The sequence below is a fragment of the Callospermophilus lateralis genome, unplaced genomic scaffold (assembly GCF_048772815.1).
Source record: "Callospermophilus lateralis isolate mCalLat2 unplaced genomic scaffold, mCalLat2.hap1 Scaffold_63, whole genome shotgun sequence".
NCBI classification, from domain to species: Eukaryota; Metazoa; Chordata; class Mammalia; order Rodentia; family Sciuridae; genus Callospermophilus; species Callospermophilus lateralis.
Genome location: NW_027514713.1, coordinates 17136798 through 17142933, shown reverse-complemented (window position 1 = coordinate 17142933; position 6136 = coordinate 17136798). Strand labels below are relative to the sequence as shown.

At 39.8% G+C, this 6136-nt stretch overlaps 1 pseudogene; it reads left to right on the top strand.

The window, feature by feature from the left end:
* Positions 1 to 874: 874 nt before the first annotated feature.
* LOC143389474 (vacuolar protein sorting-associated protein 54 pseudogene) lies at positions 875 to 4048 on the top strand (annotated as a pseudogene).
* Positions 4049 to 6136: the final 2088 nt, after the last annotated feature.

The window sequence follows — 6136 nt, the reverse complement described above, 5'->3', positions numbered from 1 at the left end:
AAAAAAGCATCATACTTTAAATTTCTATGTATTAGACTTAAATTTTTAAATATTAAACATAAAAACACATTTAACTTCCATAAATGTCATACCCAATGGTCTTTGCATTGAAGTTAATGATCCTTGCATTAAAAATCCAATATCAGATCTTGGCATATTCCGCCATCTTGTCATCCCTAACTTCCTGCTTCGGTGGGGGAAGGGACGTGGGGAAAAGTGGAGTTCAGCGAAGATTTTTGTCTTTACGTGTAGGACTACTAGAGGAGGCGTAGGGGAGCCTTGCGGCGTATTCCCTGCTCCGGGGGAACGCGGCTGCGCCCTCGGAGGGCGCGCCGGACCGCGCCAAGGCCCCTCTCCCAGGCTGCGGCGCTCCCCCCGGCCCGGCCGCGGTCCTCCCGCCCCGGCGGAGCCGCACGGTGGATTGTGGGCTGGGGGCTGCAGCGGCCTCGCGGCAGCCTCCGGCACAGTCTCCCCGGACCCTGCTGGGCCGGGCCGGCGGGGTGAGGAGAAGCAGTGGAGCAGGGAACAGAAGCGCCAGGGGCAGTGGTCGCTGCGCGGCGGCGGCGGCGGCGGCGGCGGCGGCGGCGGCTCCCCTGGAGGCCAGGGATGTGGGAGAGGCGGTGGCAGCAGCGGCGGAGGCGGCGCTGCGGACCCGGGGGAAACTGCTGGCCGACAGGACACCCGGGAGAGACGTGAGGGAGCCGCCGCTGCCGCCTTTTACCCCCGAGTGGAGCTGGGCTCGAGAGGGCGACCCTGTGCTCCCCTGGCCCGCGGGCCAGCCGGCGCGAGGCGGAGGCGGGAAGCCGGGCTCGGCCAGGCCAGGCTCCGGGCGGCGGCGGCCGCGGAGCAGCAGCCTCAGCGCGACGTGGAGGGCTGGAGGCGGCGGCGATGCACTAGGCCTCTCTCTGGGGCCGCTGCCCGGGACCGCAGTTGAGTGGTGATTTTATGCAATGGCTTCAAGCCACAGTTCTTCACCAGTGCCTCAAGGAAGCAGCAGTGAAGTTTTCTTTAAAAAAGAGGTAGATCCAACAAAACACATTTGACCTGTGCAGTCACTGCCAGATGTATGTCCCAAGGAACCCACAGTTACAGATCAAAATAGATGGACTATATATCATTCCAAAGTAAATCTCCCGGCAGCACTAAATGATCCTAGATTAGCAAAAAGAGAATCTGATTTCTTCACAAAAACATGGGGATTGGACTTTGTGGACACCGAAGTCATACCTTCATTCTACCTCCCACAGATCAGCAAGGAACATTTTACAGTATATCAACAGGAAATCTCTCAGAGAGAGAAGATACATGAGAGTGCAAGAATATTTGTCCTCCTAAAGATACCTTTGACAGGACACTTTTACATACTCATGATAAATCCAGGACAGATCTGGAGCAAGTACCTAAGATTTTTATGAAACCAGATTTTGCCTTGAACGATTCCTTAACTTTTAATTCAGTTTTACCATGGTCTCATTTTAATACTGCTGGTGGAAAAGGAAATCGTGATGCAGCTTCCTCAAAGTTGCTTCAAGAAAAGCTGAGCCATTATCTGGACATTGTGGAAGTAAACATTGCTCAACAGATCTCTCTACATTCAGAAGCATTTTTTTCATGCAATGACCTCTCAACATGAATTGCAGGACTACCTCAAGAAAACTTCCCAAGCTGTAAAAATGCTTCGAGAGAAAATTGCACAGATTGATAAAGTAATGTGTGAAGGATCACTACACATTTTAAGACTGGCACTTACCAGAAATAATTGTGTTAAAGTATACAATAAACTGAAGTTAATGGCCACTGTACACCAAACTCAGCCTACAGTGCAGGTGTTATTATCTACTTCTGAATTTGTTGGAGCATTGGACTTAATAGCAACAACACAGGAGGTTCTACAGCAGGAACTTCAGGGCATTCACAGTGTTCGGCATTTGGGATCACAGCTTTGTGAATTAGAAAAACTGATAGATAAAATGATGATTGCAGAATTTTCTACTTACTCTCATAGTGATTTAAATCGACCACTGGAAGATGACTGTCAAGTTTTAGAAGAGGAAAGACTAGTATCTCTTGTATTTGGACTTTTAAAACAAAGAAAACAATTTTTTAGAAGTCTATGGTGAAGAAATGATTATTACAGCAAAGAATATCATTAAACAGTGTGTGATTAATAAGGTTTCACAAATAGAAGAAATAGACACAGATGTTGTTATGAAGCTTGTAGATCAGATGAGAATGTTGAATTTTCCCCAGTGGTTTGACCTGTTAAAGGATATTTTTTCTAAGTTTAAAATTTTCCTACAGAGAGTTAAGGCAACATTGAATATCATTCACAATGTTGTTCTCTCAGTTCTTGACAAAAACCAAAGGACTCGAGAATTGGAGGAGATTTCACAGCAGAAAAATGTTGCAAAAGATAATTCGCTGGATATAGAAGTGGCTTATTTAATCCATGAAGGCATGTTTATAAGTGATGCATTCAGTGAGGGCGAATTAGCACCTACAGTAGTTGACACTACCTCGCAAAGAAATGCATCTCCAAATAGTGAGCCCTGCAGCAGTGATTCAGTATCTGAACCAGAATGTACTACTGATTCTTCGTCTAGCAAAGAGCAGACATCATCATCTGCTACTCCAGGAGGTGTGGATATTATGGTCAGTGAAGACATGAAATTAACTGACTTAGAGCTGGGGAAGCTGGCAAATAATATCCAAGAGTTATTGTATAGTGCCTCAGATATATGTCATGATCGAGCTGTCAAATTTCTCATGTCAAGAGCAAAGGATGGTTTTCTTGAGAAGTTAAATTCCACGGAATTTATTATACTTTCTAGATTAATGGAAACATTCATTTTAGAGACAGAACAGATCTGTGGGAGAAAAAGCATGTCATTACTTGGAGCACTTCAAAGCCAAGCTAATAAATTTGTAAATAGATTTCATGAAGAGAGAAAAACCAAGCTCAGCCTCGTCTTAGACAATGAGCGCTGGAAGCAAGCTGATGTTCCTGCAGAATTTCAGGATCTTGTTGATTCTATATCAGATGGAAAGATTGCTTTACCTGAAAAAAAATCAGGGGAAGAAAGAAAACCAGCTGAAGTTCTCATTGTTGAGGGACAACAGTATGCTGTTGTTGGAACTGTATTGCTGTTAATAAGAATTATCCTTGAATATTGCCAGTGTGTGGATAACATCCCATCTGTTACTACTGACATGCTTACTCGTCTGTCAGATTTGTTGAAGTACTTCAATTCAAGAAGTTGCCAGTTAGTTCTTGGAGCTGGTGCATTGCAAGTTGTTGGACTAAAAACAATAACTACAAAAATTTGGCTCTTTCTTTACGATGTTTGCAGTTAATTGTGCACTACATTCCTGTGATCCGGGCTCATTTTGAAGCTCGACTACCACCTAAGCAATATAACATGCTTAGGCATTTTGATCATATCACTAAGGATTACCATGACCACATTGCTGAAATATCAGCTAAACTTGTAGCGATAATGGATAGCTTATTTGACAAGCTGTTATCGAAGTATGAAGTGAAAGCTCCCGTTCCTTCTGCCTGTTTCAGGAATATTTGTAAGCAAATGGCCAAAATGCATGAAGCTATATTTGATCTTCTTCCAGAAAAACAAACACAGATGTTATTTTTAAGAATTAATGCAAGTTATAAACTTCACTTGAAAAAGCAGTTATCTCACTTAAATGTGATAAATGATGGAGGACCTCAAATGGGTTGGTCACAGCAGATGTAGCTTTTTACACTGGAAATCTTCAAGCCTTAAAAGGTCTTAAAGATTTGGACCTAAATATGGCAGAGATCTGGGAACAGAAGAGGTGACAACTCACTGGAAAACTGGGTAGTTCATCTAACCATGAGACATGTATGTTTCTGAAGAATATCTGAATGCCTGTGTTTCGAGAACCTGGAACCCAAAGTGAACTGAGGTGGGGGAAAGGGAAAAGGAAAGTATCAGTGTTGGGAAACTGGATTCAGTGGGATCTACAAGGAATGCCATTTTTGTGCATTCTTAAGTGAGGAGTAACTGATCAGGTGTCTATAATATTTTTCATTCTCTCTGGAAACAGACTCAGGTTTCTTTGGACCAAATCCAAAAGAACACATAGCTGTAATACAGCTGTAGTTGACTAGAATGCTCTGTATACTTTATATTAAAAATGCTTTGCATTTCTTCCAGTGCAATGAAATTTATATGGTGTCCCACCTTGTTTAATGATGGTACAATTTAAAATATTGAAATCTTAGTCAACCTCTGTAGAAAGTTTTCTCTATGAAAGTAAAGCTGTTTGAAAAATTATTTTTTTACAGATCTTTCTATAAAAAATAAACATCTTTTGATTGCTTGGAAAATAAATAAATAAAAATCCAATATCAAAGACAGTAGGTAGAGAACATCTATATTAAGACAGAGTTTTTTATTTTGGTTTTATTTTATTTATTTGTTTGTTTGTTTTTGGTACTAGGGATTGAATCCAGAGGCACTTTACCACATTCCCAGCCCATTTTATATTTTATTTTGAGTCTAAGTGGCTGAGGCTGGCTTTGAACTTGGGATTCTCCTGTCTCAGACACCCAAGCTATTGGGATTATAGGTATATGCCACCATGCCTGACAGAGTTCAATTCTTTAAAGCACTAAGAGAGAAATCTGAAAGAAAAAAGGTACTCATCAACTACGCCTATTCTTTAAATTTTTAAAAAAAATATTTGACATATAATTGGCATATCCATAAAATTCGCCCTTTTAAAATTTCAGATTCAGTGGCTTTTTATTGTGTTTATGAAGTTGTGCAACTCTCACCACTAATATTATCATCCTCAAAAGAAAGCCAACACCATTGTCAATCATATACTATTATTTCCAGCTCCTAACATTTGTGAACTACTAATCTATCTTCTGTTTCTATTGATTTACCTAGTCTGGACATTTCTGGATTTCTACATTATATAATATTTTGCGTCTGGCTCCTTTCCTTTAGCATACTATTTTCAAAGTTTATCCATGTTGTAGCATGAATCCCTAATCAATCCCTTTTATAGTTGAATAATGTTCCATTGAATGGATATAATAAAATTTTAAAACCCATTTCCTAGTTGATATACAGTTTGCTTCCTTGTTAAAATTATTATGCATAATGCTACCATAAATACTTATATGACTTTAATGTGCATGTGTTTTTGATAGTCTTTGTTATATATTTAGGAATAAAATTGCTAGATCATGTGACAACCTTATGTTTAACATTTTAAGAAACTGACAAATTTCCAAAGAGTAATACCATTTTGCATTTCTTTAAAAAAAAAAGGAAGAGTGAGAGAGAGAGAGAGAGAGAGAGAGAGAGAGAGAGAGAATTTTTTAATATTTATTTTTTAGTTTATGGTGGACACAACATCTTTGTTTGTATGTGGTGCTGAGGATCGAATCCTGGCTGCACGCATGCCAGGCAAGTGCGCTACCGCTTGAGCCACATCCCCAGCCCCCCATTTTTCACTTCTACCAGCAACATGAGGGTTTCAATTTCTCTACACCTTGCCAATATATATTATTGTCTATTTATCCTTCCCATCACAGTATGTGTTAAAGGGTATCCAATATTTTGGTTTGCATTTCTCTAATGTGAGTAATGATGGTTACAACTTTTCACATATTTGTTGGACATTTGTACATCTTCTTTGGAGAAATATCTATTCAAATCCTTTTCTACTTTTTTTCGTTATTGAGTTGTAAGATTTTTAAAAACATAGTCTAGATGTAAATCCCTTGTCAGATTATGATTTTGAAATGTTTCCTTGTTGTTTGGGTTGTTTTCTCTTTGTTGATGGAGTCCTTTGAAACAACAGTTTTTTATTGTTATGAAATGTTATTCATCTATTTTTATTTGTTGCTTATGTTTTTATGTCTTTTCTAAGAAGCCATTGCTTAATCCAAGCTCAAAAGTAGTTACATCTGTGCTTTCTTCTAAAAATTTTACTGCTTTGACTCTTATGCTTAGGCTTAAAATCTATTAAGAGGGTTTTATCCTTCTAACAATATTATGCCTTGCAATTAATGAACATGAGATATCATCTCATTTACCCATTTCTTAATTTTTTCCAGTGAAGTTTAATAGTTTCAGTG